Source organism: Oncorhynchus masou, unplaced genomic scaffold (assembly GCF_036934945.1).
Source record: "Oncorhynchus masou masou isolate Uvic2021 unplaced genomic scaffold, UVic_Omas_1.1 unplaced_scaffold_1234, whole genome shotgun sequence".
In the NCBI taxonomy this organism is placed as follows: domain Eukaryota; kingdom Metazoa; phylum Chordata; class Actinopteri; order Salmoniformes; family Salmonidae; genus Oncorhynchus; species Oncorhynchus masou.
In genome coordinates this window covers 169,862-176,425 of record NW_027002148.1, presented here as the reverse complement: position 1 = coordinate 176,425, position 6,564 = coordinate 169,862, and the positions used below count along the sequence as shown (strand labels likewise).

Genomic DNA, 6,564 nt, shown 5'->3' with positions numbered 1-6,564 from the left:
TACAATTTAGCAAATTAACACCGGAGTGAGATGTGCAGATGATGATGTGCAAGTAGAAATACTAGTGTGCAAAAAAAGTAAATAAAAACAATATGGGGATGAGGTAGGTAGTTGGATGGGCTATTTACAGATGGGCTGTGTACAGCTGCATCCTCCAGGTGAGCGTTTTCTTGTTTGCTTATGGCAGAATACAGCTCATTCAATGCTATCGTAGAGCCAACCTCTGACTGAGGTGGTATGTAAACAGCTACGAAGAATACAGATGAGAACTCTCTCTATAGGTAGTGTGGTTTTTTGCTTATCGTGATATAATCAACCTCAGGCATTGCTCGAGACTTCCTTCGACATAGTGAAACAGCTGTTATTTAAACAAAAAAAAAGGTACATAGTCCGTCTTACCAGACACCACTGTTCAATCCTGCTGGTACATCTATAACCAGCCTGCTGTATGTTGATATTGTCATCCTTCAGCCACGACTCTGTGAAGCATAAGATGTTACAGTTTTTAAATGTCCCGTTGGTAGTTTCATCTTCCCCGTAGCTCGTCGATTTCATTGTCCAAAGATTGCACGTTTGCTAGCAGAATTAAGGGAAGTGGGGTTTATTCGATCGCCTTCGAATTCTCAGCAGGCAGCCCGCTCTCCGGCCTCTCTTTCTCTGCCTCCTCTTTACGCAGATCACGGGGATCGGGGCCTGTTCCCGAGGGAGCCGTATATCCTCCGCCTCGCTCGACAGAGTCGTAAAGGATGTCCTGATATCTATAAGTTATTTTCGGTCATAAGAGACGGTAGCGGCAACATTATGTACAAAATTAATGAAAAAATAAGTTACAAACGAAGCAGATAAACAAACAACAAAAAACAATCGGTAAAACATTTGCCTTCTGCTCCAGCAGTGTGACTGTTTGAGGTTGTGGACAGGTGTCTTTTATACTGATAACAAGTGCCATTAATACAGGTAACGAGTGGAGGACAGAGGAGCCTCTTAAAGAAGTTACAGGTCTGTGAGAGCCAGAAATCTTGCTTGTTTGTAGGTGACCAAATACTTATTTTCCACCATAATTTGCAAATAAATTCATTAAAAATCCTACAATGTGATTTTCTGGATTTTTTCCCTCATTTTGTCTGTCAGTGTTAAAGTGTACCTATGATAAATTACAGGCCTCTCATCTTTTTAAGTGGGAGAACTTGCACAATTGGTGGCTGACTAAATACTTTTTTTGCCCCACTGTATATTTTTTTCTGATTGCTTGGTAGTGATAAGATATGACATACCTGTCCATGACCTTGTTGGCACAGTCCTTTGTATCCTTACCACCAATGTTGCTTAACCTTAATCTGTGTCAAGAGACTGTTTGAATCCCTGGAAGTTATGCAGTAACCTCTGTCTCAGTAGGACTAATAAAACATAAAAATAAATTCTACAGGCATTGCTTGTAAGAGTGGAATTAACCAATTGTATCACTTTAAGTAGTGTGAAAGATGCTGACTAAATCTACAGTGTAAATGAAATGTCAAAAATAAATGCAAATTTCACCATCAGATTCTGTGCATCCACACTTCGGCGCTGCTCCTCCAGTTGCTTAGGCAGTGATGCCTGATACAAAAAGGAAAATCCCATCTATGCTCCCCTGTGAAAGGTTTGACATTTCCCACTGACTCTCCAGTTTCTCTTACCATGTCTAGGCGTGTCCCCATTAAATTCATCCTGGGCTGGGGTAGAGGGAGAACAAGACTGGCTTTTCTGCCTTTTTTGGGCCTGCCCAGGTGAACTTCTGGATAGTCCTGCAACAAACACTTAAGCACATGACATACAGTAAATCATGCATGCAATGTTATTAGATGCACATCAAAACCCATCATTTATACATAAAATATCAGAGGGAATCAAAACACACACATTTTGAGGAACAATCAACTTCCTGGCATAATTCGTGGGAAACAGCTCTGGTCTTGATCAGTTGTGGATGTATAATTATAATCTTCACTTTTCATTTTCTGAAAAAAGTTAATAAAGGTAAATAGTAAACAAACTGTGGTAATGAATACACTGAGAGCAAGTTTGAACTACATTTTGACAGGCTTCTTACCTAGTTAATTTTGGTCAATGCATTTTACACATTCTCCTCTTAATTGTAACATATTAATGTCCTCTCCCCTGTAAGCTAACGTTCTTAGCTAGCTAGATAACCCATACTACAGTTAGTTAGCAAACCAACCAGCTTCACAGTATGTACCCAGAGAGTAACGTTGATGTTGGTCTCTAGCTAGTTAATAAATAAATAAAAATGTCTGCCAAAAAACAATGACAATGACCCGTTACCAGAAAACATAGCTAACCGTAGTTAGCTAAACCGATAGAGTAAGCTAGCTGACTGTTTGTACAACCATAAAATATGTTAGCCCTGCTTTCTCGCCTTACTATCTAACGTTAGCTAACGTAAACTCACCCCATTCCGTACAAATGTGCGCAACCGCAACATTCAAACGAGGCTACAAAGAAAACTAATGGGACTGTGTTGACTTCAAAATCGGGGGTGCGAACTAGGTTTCTATTCAAGCATTGATCGACATGTCAATGGCTCTATAGTATTGGAGAAAAGTTGAAAAAACGGACCCTCCGTCATGTCGTAACTTACAGTACGCATAAAGCAACGATTTCTGTCTTACAATCTCTCTCCACCAGGTGTAGCATTTCTCTTATCGTTTAAAAACAAGAAATGGACAGTGACGGGGGTAAGGAGGATACCTAGTCATTTTTTGCGTCATTGCATGAGATCATCATTCTCAAAGCCGCTGTTGACTTCTAAGATCACTTTAGCACCGCCCTAAAAACCCGATTCAAATTCGACAGAAACCTTCAAATAGGTATGGAATGACACATTATATAAACTCTTTATAGTATTTTATTTACATTTTAGAGGTGATAAGTTGGACAGATCGAGTGAAGAAGCTCCCACGAGAGAAGCTCCCACGCTGAGGTCTGTCCAACGCTGGTCTGACCAATCTGATTCCACACCCCAAGACTGCTCCCATCACGTGGACTGGGATATGTTTCGTATTGTGTCAGACAACAACATTGATGAATACGCTGATTCGGTGTGCGAGTTCATTAGAACGTGCGTTGAAGATGTCGTTCCCATAGCAACGATTAAAACATTCCCAAACCAGAAACCGTGGATTGATGGCAGCATTCGCGTGAAACTGAAAGCACGAACCACTGCTTTTAATCAGGGCAAGGTGACTGGAAACATGACCGATTACAAACAGTGCAGCTATTCACTCTGCAAGACAATCAAACAAGCTCAGCGTCAGTATAGAGACAAAGTAGAATCTCAATTCAATGGCTCAGACACAAGAGGTATGTGGCAGGGTCTACAGTCAATCACGGATTACAAAAAGAAAACCAGCACAGTCACGGACCAGGATGTCTTGCTCCCAGGCAGACGAAATAACTTTTTGCCCGCTTTGAGGACAATACAGTGCCACTGACACGGCCTGCAACGAAAACATGCGGACTCTCCTTCACTGCAGCCGAGGTGAGTAAAACATTTAAACGTGTTAACTCTCGCAAGGCTGCAGGCCCAGACGGCATCCCCAGCCGCGCCCTCAGAGCATGCGCAGACCAGCTGGCTGGTGTGTTTACGGACATATTCAATCAATCCCTATCTCAGTCTGCTGTTCCCACATGCTTCAAGAGGGCCACCATTGTTCCTGTTCCCAAGAAAGCTAAGGTAACTGAGCTAAACGACTACCGCCCGTAGCACTCACTTCCGTCATCATGAATTTCTTTGAGAGTCTAGTCAAGGACCATATCACCTCCACCCTACCTGAAACCCTAGACCCACTCCAATTTGCTTACCGCCCAAATAGGTCCACAGATGATGCAATCTCAACCACACTGCACACTGCCCTAACCCATCTGGACAAGAGGAATACCTATGTGAGAATGCTGTTCATCGACTACAGCTCGGCATTTAACACCATAATACCCTCCAAGCTCGTCATCAAGCTCGAGACCCTGGGTGTCGACCCCGCCCTGTGCAACTGGGTACTGGACTTCCTGACGGGCCGTCCCCAGGTGGTGAGGGTGGGCAACAACATCTCCACCCCGCTGATCCTCAACACTGGGGCCCCACAAGGGTGCGTTCCGTGCCCTCTCTTCTGTACTCCCTGTTCACCCACGACTGCATGGCCACGCACGCCTCCAACTCAATCATCAAGTTTGCGGACGACACAACAGTGGTAGGCTTGATTACCAACAACGACGAGACGGCCTACAGAGAGGAGGTGAGGGCCCTCGGAGTGTGGTGTCAGGAAAATAACCTCACACTCAACGTCAACAAATCTAAGGAGATGATTGTGGACTTCAGGAAACAGCAGAGGGAACACCCCCCTATCCACATCGATGGAACAGTAGTGGAGAGGGTAGTAAGTTTTAAGTTTCTCGGCATACACATCACAGACAAACTGAATTGGTCCACCCACACAGACAGCATCGTGAAGAAGGCGCAGCAGCGCCTCTTCAACCTCAGGAGGCTGAAGAAATTTGGCTTGTCACCAAAAGCACTCACAAACTTGCACAATGCACAATCGAGAGCATCCTGGCGGGCTGTATAACCACCTGGGACGGCAACTGCTCCGCCCACAACCGTAAGGCTTCCAGAGGGTAGTGAGGTCTGCACAACGCATCACCGGGGGCAAACTACCTGCCCTCCAGGACACCTACACCACCCGATGTTACAGGAAGGCCATAAAGATCATCAAGGACAACAACCACCCGAGCCACTGCCTGTTCACCCCGCTACCATCCAGAAGGCAAGGTCAGTACAGTTGCATCAAAGCTGGGACCGAGAGACTGAAAACAGCTTCTATCTCAAGGCCATCAGACTGTTAAACAGCAACCACTAACATTGAGTGGCTGCTGCCAACACACTGACTCAACTCCAGCCACTTTAATAATGGGAATTGATGGGAAATGATGTAAAATATATCACTAGCCACTTTAAACAATGCTACCTAATATAATGTTTACATACCCTACATTATTCATCTCATATGTATACGTATATACTGTACTCTATATCATCTACTGCATCTTTATGTAATACATGTATCACTAGCCACTTTAACTATGCCACTTTGTTTACATACTCATCTCATATGTATATACTGTACTCGATACCATCTACTGTATCTTGCCTATGCTGCTCTGTTCCATCACTCATTCATATATCTTTATGTACATATTCTTTATCCCCTTACACTTGTGTGTATAAGACAGTAGTTTTGGAATTGTTGGTTAGATTACTTGTTGGTTATTACTGCATTGTCGGAACTAGAAGTACAAGCATTTCGCTACACTCGCATTAACATCTGCAAACCATGTGTATGTGAAAAATAAAATTTGATTTGATTTGGGGGGAAAAGCAATTTTCCCACAAGACATCTCTCCTTCTCACTATCAGGCATTCGTTTCGCTTCACCACCCGCAATTTTTAAAAAGATCCAAAGGGGCTCATTGCCTGCTTGAATTATGCAGAAACAGGCAGCGTTTAGGCCATGGAATTGATTCAGTTGGAAAGTGGAGAAATTGTGCTTACAATGGTATTGACATTACAGCGATCTGGAAGTATTACATTTTTGGGCGCTAAAATAAGGGCAATTGTACGGACCAAGGCGATGTACGAGTTTACGTTAGCTAGTTAAGTTATCCAGGCAGAGAGTTAGCCTAGAGAAAATAATAGTTTGCGACATCAACAGAAACTGATAGTTAATATAACAACCCTATCAAATTAGAAACGTTTTCAGAAATGTTGATGCTTACAATTATCCTCGTGTCGTTGTGTTACCGTCCTGATGAACAAATGTGAATGACTTGCTCGTTCTGCTTCTCCCAGTTTGGAGACATGACGGTTATAAATTGTAATAAATTCCATTGTGAAATTGTAAACTAATGATTTAAAATTACAGGTAATTTTCAGTCATTCTGTCTATATCAGAACATCAAACAAGCTATTCGATTTTATTTTAAATCAATATATTTCATTACATGGTGTATATCAAAAAAATCATCAAACTTATACCATATGCAATATTGTATAGTTATATTCGTGTATCTCAGGCATTTCTATGAGTACAAGCTGATCAGGCTGATCTTCGGCTGTTTTGCAGTGCAGGAGTTAGTCCGTACCCGGGTGTGTCTTGTTTTTTTGTAGGGAAATATGGCGAAGCGGAGGTGCTTGTTCGAGTCTGATATCTCCCAGTTGAGTAAAGTTGGTGAGAATGAATGGAAGACGGGGACAACGAAAAATGTAGCAAAAAGACCAAAAGTTATAAACTAACATCGGGTTCTTTTGAAGTGCGATTCATCAACAATTATGTATTTTTGGGAGATCATTTGAGGCCAGGAAGATGGTAAAGGAGGCATTAGGAAAGTTAGAGTCAGCCAGAGTGACCAGTAGTGGTTTTGCTTTGAGTTCATGCGGCTCAGAAGAGCAGAAGGAGAGAGCATTGTTTTTCGGAGCAGGGCACGGATAAAAGGTGTTATATCTGGAGTTTCGTT

The 6,564-nt window shown here is 42.7% G+C and overlaps 1 long non-coding RNA gene across 1 annotated transcript; it reads right to left on the bottom strand.

The window, feature by feature from the left end:
- Positions 1–1,682: 1,682 nt before the first annotated feature.
- LOC135530007 (uncharacterized) lies at positions 1,683–2,533 on the bottom strand. Its single transcript, XR_010453785.1, has 3 exons — positions 2,450–2,533; positions 1,900–1,997; positions 1,683–1,796 (listed from the first exon to the last, which is right to left on the bottom strand). It is a non-coding gene; the product is annotated as an uncharacterized LOC135530007 (long non-coding RNA).
- Positions 2,534–6,564: the final 4,031 nt, after the last annotated feature.